The sequence below is a fragment of the Hippopotamus amphibius genome, chromosome 9, assembly GCF_030028045.1.
Source record: "Hippopotamus amphibius kiboko isolate mHipAmp2 chromosome 9, mHipAmp2.hap2, whole genome shotgun sequence".
Taxonomy (NCBI): domain Eukaryota; kingdom Metazoa; phylum Chordata; class Mammalia; order Artiodactyla; family Hippopotamidae; genus Hippopotamus; species Hippopotamus amphibius.
The window spans coordinates 38,200,088-38,212,783 of NC_080194.1; the positions used below are offsets into that span (position 1 = coordinate 38,200,088).

The 12,696-nt window shown below is 38.7% G+C and overlaps 1 pseudogene; it reads right to left on the minus strand.

Annotated features, from left to right (window-relative positions):
- Positions 1 to 6,402: 6,402 nt before the first annotated feature.
- Positions 6,403 to 7,350, minus strand: LOC130861740 (olfactory receptor 56A3-like; annotated as a pseudogene).
- Positions 7,351 to 12,696: the final 5,346 nt, after the last annotated feature.

The following is a 12,696-nucleotide window of genomic DNA, read 5'->3' on the forward strand; positions in this document are numbered from 1 at the left end:
ATTGAATCATAGGGTACACGTGCTTTTCTCTAACTACACCAGATTTCTCTAGGATAGCTGTGCACTCCCACCACAGTTGGATGGAGTTCCTTGATTTCTTATAGCCACAGCAGTGTTAGCTATTGTCCGACTTTCTTTTTATAGATATCATGGTTGAAAAGAGTCCTCATTGTTTTAATTTAATTTTTTGGTTTGCTGAATATTTTTTAAATAAACATTTAAGTCATTCTGGTTTTCTTTCTCTTATATTCCTTACCCTTTCTTGCTCTTCTTTTTTTCTTGCTGCCTCATTGTATATTTTAAAGTTAAAGTTTTAGAACACCTGATTCTATCTTTAGAGATTGCTAATATCCTCCCTTGATCTGTTGTCTAATTGGAATATAATGTCTTTTGTTAAATAGAAATCTTCATTTTTGATATAGGCAACCTTATCTAGATCTTTCCTAGCAGTTTCTACTGTTGGATGATTGTTTAGGAACTCCTTCCCTATCTCAAGTTTGCAAAGTTGTTATTCTATATTTCCTATAAACTCTGTGAAGTCTTATCTTTTATTTTTATGTCTTTAATTTATTTATGGTTTATACTCTATATCATGAGGCTGATATTCAGTTGGTTACTCTAGTATAGTCAGTTTGGGCATTAAGATATTGAAGTTGATAAATAACTGCTATTCAAATACCCCTGGGTGTCTATCCCCCTCCCCCCTACTGCCTTAGGATCTCCTGCTTATTTAGGATCAAGCAAGAAGGGTTAAATATTTGGCATGCAGTTAGCCTTTGGTTATGTAAGTGCCAATTCACTCTGGTTTGTTAGTGTCCATGTTGTTAATATATGTACTAGTTGTTAAAGACTTTGAATATTGCCTCTCTGGTTATTCTAACATATACAACCAACTTTACTTTCTGCAAATGAGGGGGCCATTTTATTAACACAATTTACTAAGAAATAAATATTTACAGTACTGATTTATGTTGTCAATGATGACATTTGCTATATTCTCATATACAAGAATCTATTGTCCAAAACATAAACTAAGTTGATGTATTTGGTCACTTTTGAATCAGTTCTATAACATTTTTGTTACAATTGCTTTGTGATATTAATACTGGTGAGGTGAATGGAAATTCACTCTGTTTCTCAAAATTGTTTTAGTTAATTCAAAGAATTACAATGAATGAGTTTTGAATGTTAAGCCAATCTTGAATATCTATGCCAAATTTTGCTTGTTCATACTATATTACCCTTTAAATATATTACTTGCTTGATTTGGTAAGATTTTGTATGTACATTCATGAATGAAATTGGTGTGAAATACTCTTGTAATATCTTTTTCTCATTTTGTTATCAGGGTAATTCTGGTCTTATAAAATGACAAGAATTATTTTCTTTTGCTCTATTTTTCTGAGTTTTTGGAAGAGAAATATTATTTCTTCCTTCAATGTTTACTAGACTTCATCATTGAAGTTATGTGTGACAGGAATTTTCTTTATGGAAAGGTTATAAAATAGAATTTCTTTTTTAAAATTAATTAAGTAATTAATTTATTGGCTGTGTTGGATCTTCATTGCTGCGCACAGGCTTTCTCTAGTTGCAATGAACAGGGGCTACTCTTTGTTGTGGTGCATGGGTTTCTCATTGTGGTGGCTTCTCTTGTTGCAAAGCATGGGCTCTAGGTGCACAGGCTTCAGTATTTGTGGCACGTGGACTCAGTAGTTGTGGCTTGTGGGCTCTAGAGTGCAGGCTCAGTAGCTGTGGTGCACGGGCTTAGTTGCTCCGTGGAGCTTCCAGCACCAGGGATCAAACCCTTGTTCCTTGCATTGGCAGGTGGATTCTTAAACACTATGCCACCAGGAATCCTAGAATTTCTTTAGTAGATGTTATTCTATTCAGATTTTCTATTTCTCCTTGTATTAGTGTATTAATCAAGGTTCTTCAGAGAAATAAAACCAATATGATATTATATACATATATTGTAAATGTATGTGTATGTATATATGTACATATATATCATACATATACGTATATGTAAAAGAATTGGCTCACTTCAATGTGGCAAGTCCAAAGTTGGCAGGGTGAGCAGGTAGGCTGGAGACCAAGGAGTGGTGATGTTCCAGTTTTAGTCTGAAGACCACGTGCTGCAGAGCCAGGAAGAGCAGATGTTTCAGATGAAGTCAGAACTGCTGAAGAATTTTCTCTTGCTCAGGGTGACAGCCTTCTTTCTGTTCTATTTAGGCCTTCAATTGATTGGATGAGGCCCACCCATAGTATGAACTGCTTTGCTGAAAGTCTACTGATTTAAATGTTAATCTCATCCAAATCTCCCTCACAGAAACACCCAGAGTAATACCCAGAATAATGTTTTACCAACTACCTGGGCATCTCATGGCCCAGCCAAGCTGACATGTAAAATTGATTATTATACTCAGTTTTAATACTTTGTGTCACTCAAGAATCTGCTCATTTTGTTTAGTTGTCAAATGTTTGTCAAATTTATTCGCACAAACCTGTTTATAATGTTCTCTCTGCCAAGTGGCCACGGCCTTGGATCCCTACCATAGGTTCTCCTTGGCTATATCCTTCCTACCTATTTATGTTTCCCACTGCTTCCTGGACTTCCACTTCTTTCAGGTTCAGAGACTTTCACTTATATACAGGGGCCTTGCGTATCTCCTCATTACTGCAACCTTAGCACCATAACACGGGTTTGTCTACATTAGGTATAGATGCATATTTCATAGATAATATGATGTTAAGCATTGGCCTGAAGGGCCATCACCATTCTCCTATGCGCTCTGCTTTGTTCTCCCAGCTCAACATCCTGTGTCAGCTGGGTCTGCTCTCAAATGTCTGTCTTACTCTTTGTGGATATAGGAGGAAGTGTCTAATTATGGGTCATATATGAGCGGACTCCAGGGTCTCACCAACAAAAGCTGAGCTTTAACGTTTTATGGATAATGGCTATTTGATTTGAAGAGACAGGTTTCCTGATCATATGCTTGAGTGAATAATAAATTAGAATAATCTCATTATTAAACATTTCATAGAAAATACATTTTAATAAAATAATATAGCACAAAATAACTAATTTAAAATACTCACACATAAGCATGTGTAAATAGCATAAAGTTTAGAGAATTGCAAGTCATGATTATCATCTACCTTCTGATAAACCTTTGACAGTAAGATCTGTTGCTTACTCTAGCACTAATATTTTTACTTTTCATGAGTAAAATTTCTGTTTACATTTTTCATTAGGTTCTGTAACTTCCAAAGTATATGCATGGCTCCTTTTTAACTCTGTCGCTGCAGTTGTTGAGGATATGAGGACTATATGTTGTAAGTAGCCAATAAATGAGTATTCTCTTATTTTAATCTTCACACATTGACGTCTGGTAGTTAGGCTCATGTCATTCAACATTTTAAGAGAAAGACGTCATCATGCATCTTCTAAAATACTGGCTTCCTTTTTTTTTTTGCATGTGGCAAAACATAAAAAAGAGAGAAAAGTCATAATCAAAAGAAAGAATATAGCTTAACTCTTTTTTAAGAAGGATATGTTTTCCCCCAAATCAGTTGCCCCCCTACCAATTTTCATTTGCCCTTTAAAAGGAAATGTTTAGTGCTGTATCGATCAATATGGTAGCCATTGGCCACCTGTGGCTACTGAGCACTCAAAATACAGATAGTCCCAACTGAAATATGCTTCAAATGTTAAGTACACACTGGATTTCAGATACCCAGCACACAACATAAGAATGTATAATATTCATTATTAAATTATATTTATTACTTGCTGAAATGATAATATTTTAGATATAATAAAATTACTTTAACTTTTTCTTATTCTTTATTTTTATTTGGCCATGTAAAAGTTTAAAAATGTATGGTTTTTTATGGTGAGTACTGTTTCAGATGAAATTCTCATTTTTTTAATGGGATGAAGCCATTGTTAATCTTTTCATCTTGTTTATCAAATGAATCCATCAGTAATGCTTTGATATGGGTCATATATCTGTAAAAGTTGCACAAAACAAAAAAGATGCAAAGCTATCAAACAAGTACTTTTTAAAATATAATGATCTTTGTACTATTTGGAAGACAAGGTTTATATAAAATGTCCTCATTCCTGGGGGAGCGTTATATGCTCTAAATCTCCCATTGTAGCCCTTTTATTACACTCAGGTTTCATCTAACAGCTAATCTGAGAGTTTCGGGTTTGATATACAAAAACTGTGACCCTGGGATTTTTTTTTTTTAAGAAATGAGAGAGAAGCTTGAAAATATAAATAAAAGATAAGAATCCTTACCCTGGTATAGATTAGGACTCCCCATTTTTGGGCCCTTGATGAATAGGTGTTAATATATAATATTGTTAAAACTTGTAGACTTTTAATATTTCCTAAGAGATGGTAGCTTGAATTTACCTTGGAAATTATGTCTTTATATTTGTAAGACCCTCCTGTTGGTAACCAGTTATGCACATTTAAACCAAGTCATTCTTCTTATGTTGAAATATTTGAGAGAATAAGATTTGCTGGGGGCGGGGGGTGGGCTTCCTCTTCAAGTAACAAAGAAAAAAGTTATCTGTTGTGAAACTTGGATTGACAGGTTTTTTTTTTTTTTTTTTTTTTTTACTTTTGAGAAATGCATTATTCCCTGTTAAAATGTGGATTACATACCTTCAATTATTGTTTTTATTATGTGAATGCATGTTCATTTTTCGAATACTAGCTCCCAGTGTTATGAAGGAGCAAAGAAATTAAATCTCAATATATTGTTCTTCACTGTGAGATGAGGAAGAGAAAGAAATGGACAGAGCTTTGCAATATGAAAGCTTACATAGGACAAGGATGTAGTGCGGGTGCTTCCAGTGAAGCCTGAGAGGCTCAGACTTTGGGGACAGTATTGGTATTGCATTATGGAGAGATTTTCCTTTCATGGTAAAACAAAGTAACATACTCACAAGTTGTTGTTGAGGTACAAAAGCTTATATTTAGAAAAGATCTGCTAAAACAAATTGTTCACTATTCTTAGGTTATAGATGATGAGTAGCAGGGAAACTTCCTTATTTGTTCTCAAAAAGCCATTTTTTTGCGGTTGTGCAAGGCTTACAACTCAGACCTCCTAACTCAATGCTTTCTCATGTGGCTGAGTGTCTTACTGCCCATACACACACCATTCCTCATTACCGCCTGTTAAGAGGAATATATTCCTGGAAACCATATTTGTATTTATCCTAACAAATTCTGAGCTCTTGAAAGCAAAATGTTTTATTCATTTCTGTGTTAATAGCTTCAGAATTCCAAGGATGCAAGGCGTGCTGAGAAACTGCAAGCTAATAAAGAAAACCGATGTTCAGATACTCTAATGTATATTTCAATGTTATTACTGGATCATATATAACAATTCCTACCATCTTTTAACTCATTAGCTGAAATGTTTGCATACTATAACCTGAGAAACTCTGAATCCAAAAGATAAATGTCCAAAGCATAGGCCCACTGCGGAGGAGAATGTAGGAGTCTCTTAAATCTAATAAGACTCTGTTAATTGCTATAGGCAAAAGTCTGTCCTCTTGCAAAGCACATTATAAAAGATCACCTTATCTGCTACAGAAGAGAGCGACACACACAGATGAAGCAGGAACAGAGGGACAAAGAAAGCCAGTGATGTTGCTGAAGGTTGAAAGTAAAAGACTCAATTGCAAACCAGTAGCAACCTTCTACCATTCAGCATTCAAATGTCAACTCCCATGTTTTATTCTTCAATGTGCACCCTTCTGTGGAAATAAGAATAAGAACACACGACACAACCCACATAGTATTCAAAATTATGTATTCAAGAATATAAAATTCATGACATATTAACAGCTGAAGGGTGAGAGAAAGGGACTCTCAAAATAAAACTGACATTTAATTAAAGAAGACACCATATCCAGTATATCCAGTTTGAGATGAAAACTCATAGATATAAATTTCGACCCACTCATTCATAATTTTTTTTTAATTAAATTTTTTTTTCGGCTCTGTTGGGTCTTCATAGCTGTGCGCAGGCTTTCTCTAGTTGTGGTGAGCTTGGTCTACTCTTTGTCGTGGTGAGTGGGCTTCTCATTGCAGTGGCTTCTCTTGTTGTGGAGCACAGGCTCTAGGCACATGGGCTTCAGTAGTAGTGGCACTCAGGCTCAGTAGTTGTGGCTCGCTGGCACTAGAGCGCAGGCTCAGTAGTTGCGGCACATGGGCTTAATCATTCCGTGGCACATGGGATCTTTCTGGACCAGAGCTCGAACCCGTGTCCCCTGCACTGTCAGGGAGATTCTTAACCACTGTACAACCAGGGAAGCCCTCATTCATAATTTATTCAAAAGTCATCCTATTTAAGAGTGAAGAGATCGAGTTGTCCTAATTACCAAACTTTCTTAAGTAATCTCTGGATTCCTTGCTTGATCTCCTGGGTCCACACCCCATAAATAATGGGGTTGAGGGTTGCGGGGATGACATGGTGGAGGACATCAAGCAAGACTGTCACCTCAGGGGACACCTTCTTCTTTGTCACAAGAGTGAAGACAAAAACCAGAAGGATGGTACTGAAGAAGAGGATAAGAATGAAGTGGGAGCCACATGTGCTTAGGGCTTTGGCCACAACCCCCTGTGCCTTGAGTCTCAGCACAGCCCACAGTATGAGGGTTTAGGAGAGGAAGATGAGGATGAGGTCAGATCCCAGCAGAGTTCATCCTCCAGTAAGCTGGTAGAGACGATTGATGGTAACATCATCAGAGGAGAGCCTGGAGACAGACGTATTGGTGCAAATACAGTTCTCAATGACATTTCTCCCACAGTATTGGAGTTGTGCAGGGAGGACTGGGATGGGCAGTGTCAGAAAGACATTTCTGGTCAAGATAAAAATGGCTGCCTTGGTTACAAATTGGACAGTGATGGTGGATGTGTACCTGAGTGGATGGCAGATGGCCACATAGCGGTCATAGATCATGATCATGAATGTGCAGGACTCCATGGCATAGAAGCTGTTCATGATGAACATCCAAAGGAAACAGGAAAAGAAGTTGATGGATCTAAGGTCAAACTAAAAAATGGCCAGGACTTTGGGGATGACGGTGAAACAGAGCACCATGTCCAGCAGGGAGAGGAGGCTGAGCAGGTAGTACATGGGCTCATGTAGAGAGGCCTCCAGCTGGATGGTGATCAGGAGGGTGGTGTTGGCCCCCATGGCCAGAAGGAAGAGGAGGCTGAGGGGCAGGGACAGCCAGAGCTGCCAGCTGGGGGGCCTGACAAAACAATTCAGGAGGAAGCCTGAAACGTTAGTGGAGAGGGTGCCGTTTTGGTGTGCTGTCATATTTAGTCATATATTTTGCAGCTTCCTTTTAGTGATCTGTAAAATTAGGATTAAAATTAGCTACTGATTCAAGATACATGAAGCAGAAGTTACTTTACCTAAGTGAAGCTTGTGGATCCTAGCAGGTTATGCAGAATCAAGTGAAATTTCTGTTTATCCTTTGTGCCATGCTACTTGAATATTCCTATTATTTTGGGCAATAAAGAGGGATGAGGTGATATGATTTGCTTATACAAGGGTGAGTCAAAAATCATCCGCACTCTTGCTATAGCATTTCTACAGCTAGAGTGCAGATAATTCTTGACTCACCCTCTTACATGTTTGATATCTTCAATGTTTATTTTTAATAGAACTGTCAAGTCTTTACAGAAACAAAGGAGAAAGTTTCTTAGAACACCACTTTGTGACAGGTGAATCTCTAAATTTGTACTCCTAAGTTTCTTCCTCTTTTAAAAAAATGATCACATAGATGATCATATCTACAATTTAATTGTAACAATACATGCAAATAAGTAACAGAGCCTGGCATAAACTAGAGACTCAGATAAATGGCTGTAGACCTTCAGCCACCACAGTCTAAGCTTTCAACTGTGTTTATTTTGCTTTAATGAGGAATGTAAAAAAAAATGATACAAATGAAACTATTTACAAAACAGAAACAGACTCACAGACTTAGAGAATGAGTTTATGGTTACCAGAGGGGATGGGTGAGGGTAAGTCACAGATTGGGAGTTTGGGATTGACATGTACACACGTCTGTATTTAAAATAGATAACCAACAAGGACCTATTGGAAAAAAAATAAAAATAAAAAAATTATATCAGAAAATAAAATTAATTTGCATTTTGTCTAAAAAGTTGTTTTAATTTAGAATGTACAGATCCTGAAAATAATTGTTCTTTCTTTATATTTTTAGATATTCGTACCAGTAGTATTCCTAACTTCTGGAAGAAGCAACCTTAAAATGAGATCAAGCAATTCCACTTAGCTATGCTGGACCGATACTTATTAATAAACAGGATGAAAGTTGATTCTTCTGATTGGATTAGTGTGAGTGTGATGAAGTCCACTTGCAAAGTCCTTCCATCTGCATTCTATTTCTCTTTACCATCTTCATATATGATCCAGATACACATTCCCCCCAACCTTCGAGGCACTAGTTGAATGTTGCTATTATTCTCTTATCATTTATACTTTCCCCTTGGCACTCTGTTAAGTACTAGAGTTAAAAAATTGAGGAACTGTTACTACTCTCAAGGAGGGGAAATTAAAGCCATTCTGGGAATGGTGGAAAATAATAATAATAAGTGCTGTGAGCAGTGACAGGGTCTTGCATAAACTGTTATGACAGTGTAGGGGAGGGCTGGCTCACCGATGTGGGGAACAGGCTGGAGAAAAACAACTGTGAAGAAAGTGATGTGGTACCCTCAAGTGATGTGGTACCCTTATTCACCTTAGAGATAAAGGATTCTAAGGCTCACCTCTATCTGGATTGTGATAGAGAGTCCAAGGAAGTCTGTAGCTTGGCAAAATGAATATATGTCAGCCCTTTATGGGGTCCTTCAAATCCTGTAGTCTGTTGGATTTAAATCTGTCTACATAAACAGAGGTCTCAGAGAGTTTTCTTTTATGGGTTTAGAAACCTTTTTATCAGGAGTTTAAAAACCATTCTGGAGGGCTTCCCTGGTGGTGCAGTGGTTAAGAATCTGCCTGCCCAAGGAGGGTTGGGGGGGAATGAATTGGGAGATTGGAATACCAAATTGTACACTCTAAATGTATGCAGTTTATTGTATGTTAACTGTATCTCAATAGAAGTTCTTAAAAAAACAAAAGAATCCACCTGCCAAAGCAGGGGACACGGGTTCGAGCCCTGGTCTGGGAAGATCCCACATGCTGCAGAGCAACTAAGCTCGTGCGCCACAACTACTGAGCCCACGTGCTGCAACTACTAAAGCCCGCATGCCTGGAGCCCATGCTCTGCAACAAGAGAAGTCATGGCAATCAGAAGCCTGAGCACTGTAAGGAGGAGTGGCCCCCACTTGCTGCAACTAGAGAAAGCCCTCGCAGAGCAACGAAGAGCCAACGCGGCCAAAATAATAATAATAAAAAAAAATGCTCTGGAACCTAACATATGTAAAATTACATGAGTTAATTTTGGAACTCTTATCACTTGCTGAAACTGTGCTCAAATATCTTTGCTCAATTTAATCCTTCACCATTCTGAGAGATGTTTTATTATCTCACATTATAAACAAGGGAAATGATTCTCAAAGACTGAACCACCCATAGAGTATCAGGCTAATCCCAATCCTGTGTAGTGTAGTGGTTTGGATGTGAATAATTTCTAGGATTCCTCTGGGCCTAATAAATAATTCTATGATAATGTCCTTACCTCATCCATGGGATAAAAAAGAAAATAACTTTCACTCACAATACAGTAGTTTTGAAAACAAAACTGATAGAGGGGAAACAGCTTTGGAGTGGGGGCAGGGTGATAAGGGAAAGGAAGTTTTAATCAAATTGCGAACCGAGGACTGAACGTTATTTCATAACAATAGAAACCTGCTTTTGTTTGTGTAGTGGTTCAATGATTTCTATTCTCCAAATGCAGTTCCAGTCCTGCTCAGCTGGCTCCTCCCAGATTTTTCTCACCAGAGTCCCTGTTAGTAACCGGGACTGGCTCTCAGAGGAAGGAGAAAGGGCATCCCCTCCCAGGGCTCCTCTCTCCACTGCTCCTAGTCCTCTGCTTCCCCAGGCAAAGGGTCCTGTCCAGCTGCTGTCTGCCAGGCATGACCTTCCCACCTGATATGTAGAAGAGATTTACCTGATCTTCCAATTTTTTTTCTCTTGCTGCTAACAGAATACATTGTAGTGACTTTGACAATTGTGAAGTGAATTTTAAACATAGTATGTCTTTAATGACTCATACTACTCTGAAGTAGGTCAGGGAAGTTGACTATCTTAACAACTTAACTTTTCAAATGGACAGATTGATTCATGGTCTCACACATCTTTTCTACATTTTAACTGTTAGGGCTTGGATGAGGAAGAAATCAAAGTCAGGTCCAAAGCCAGTGAGTGTATAAATATTGCTGTGTCCTGTACCACCACAGTGAGGCAGAAATGCACATATTATTTGCCATGTTGTTTTATATGTTTTCAGATCTCTCACGCCCTCATCCTAAGGGCACTTTTCCAGCTGTGTGGAATCTCCTTTTCCTTCCACTTGCAGCCCGACTCCTGCCTCCCACTGCTCATGGAGGCCAATTTCCTGCTTAGTCCACCATCGTATTGTCTCTTATTGTTTTCTTGGGTTTGCCCTCTAGGTGGCAACCCACTAAGGACTCAATAAAGATTCCAAAACAATTGCCATAGCCATATTCTCTGTTTGTTTGTTTTTTTTCTGTTTCATAACCCCACAGTCTTAACTGCTACTCAGTTTTCTTGTCTAGTAGTTCAGGGTTTTGCCTGGTGGAGGTGCCCACAATGAGTGAGAGTTACTGCCAGTACAGGATGTCATTAAGATAAGAGTCCACAGAAATATTACTCCCAGTGTTGAGTTGTGACCAAAGGATCTTCTCCATGTTCTGAGCACTACGTTCATTCAACTCTGCCTTTTCTCCCTCTTTCTCTTAGAATACACTCATTCACTTATAAATTTGAGGCATAAAATCTACCAAGTCCACCACTTGTCACAATGACAGAACTCCTATTAGCTTTGCTGTGTATAACTCCAGGATGTGAAATTTCAAATGTCCCTTCCAAACACCACCTCCTTCCTTCAGGTTTTGTCAGTTGATCTTTGCTCATCTGAACCTCTAATCTTACTCTGTAAAAGTTTCACATTGAAGTCTTACATGTGACAGACCCAAATTTCACTATCTTCAGGAAGTTTTTCTTATCTAAGGATTTCAAAGTACTTCCAGGAAGAATTAAGAGTTGCCTGCATGAAATTAGGGAGAATCTTGAAATGACCTTCTGAAGGTACAGCCAATTGGAACTACTGGTGATTCTGACATGAGTGTCCATGGGGAAGCCTGGAAGAGGAAGCATGATTTGGTCTTCTGAAGAGCTTTGATATTATTTCTAGCTGTAGGATGAAATTTCTAAGAATAATGCAAGGGGATTATTTTATTTCTTTTCCCCACTCACTGACTCTTCTTTTCTCCTTCTCTTTACTCTGGAATGTTTGTTCCTACATATTCTTCAATCCATACGACTTTCAAGCAGCACTGAACAACCTACTCAGCCTTAGAATTAAAGTGAAAAGCATTAGATTCTTCCTCTTTCCTCTTTCCATCTTTGTTTACAAACAGAACTTGCCAACAGCAGCATTAGGACTGAGGACCTAGAGCTAATGGTTGCTAGTTTCAGCCAAAGATAGTAAGAAACCTGAAAAAGTTGAAGGTCCAAGACTAAAGTGGAAGTTTAACCACCCAAGCTTTTTTCCAAGCTGCAAGGTAGGCCCACAGTATAGCGCTACGGAAGCCCTGTTTTAAGAAGTGGAAGGGTTGTTAGGGATCACCTAACTCCACGAAACTGAGACAGACCTGTAAGACATCTCTCCAAAGTGTAGTTACAGACATCACTGAGGGCATCCATAAGGGCGATTCATTAGTCTTCAGATATAGATTTCTGGATTTGGCAGCTTTAGTTTTAAAAATTATTTAAATTGGGCTGAAATCTTTCTGGCTCCCCACTGACCTCCAAATTGTGGTCTCTATCTTCAACCTATTAGGTTATTTGTAATATATTTAATTCCTACCCCTTGATGCAGCATTTGTGGACAAAATACTTTGCCCCCAGTTTCCATGTTCATCGTTGACACCCCCCAATATTTATAACTGGGATCCAGATGATGAACTTTCTAGCTCCCCTTCCGGCCATTAGTCTACCATGGGCACACTCCACCTCCTCTGCATCTCTGTCACCACCAAGCAACAGATCACAGCAGATCAGAGGAGGGCAAAGGAGAGAGGAAGGCCCCTGAGCACAGGCTTTCACCTGTGCTTTCTCACTTGAGACAGGAGGCAGTGTCTACTACCTGGTTTTCAGACGACTTCAGCAGTAATGACACAGGAATGGAAAGGAACACAGATCTCCCGTGAAGAGATAGGTTTCTCCTGTCGTCTGCTTAATCTTGCTGTAGCTTTCTTCATCCAGACTCACAGAAGCTGTTAAGCATGGTGTCTGGCTCCACTGATACTGTAGCCTTAGAGCATTCCTGAAATACTTCAGGGAATTATGCTAGAGCCTCTGGGACTCTGCCCTTTGGGAGCTTCTCCATACCTGTTCCGTTTGGCCCGAAGGCCATACTGGGACAGGAAGGCATGCAGCTGGGAGAAG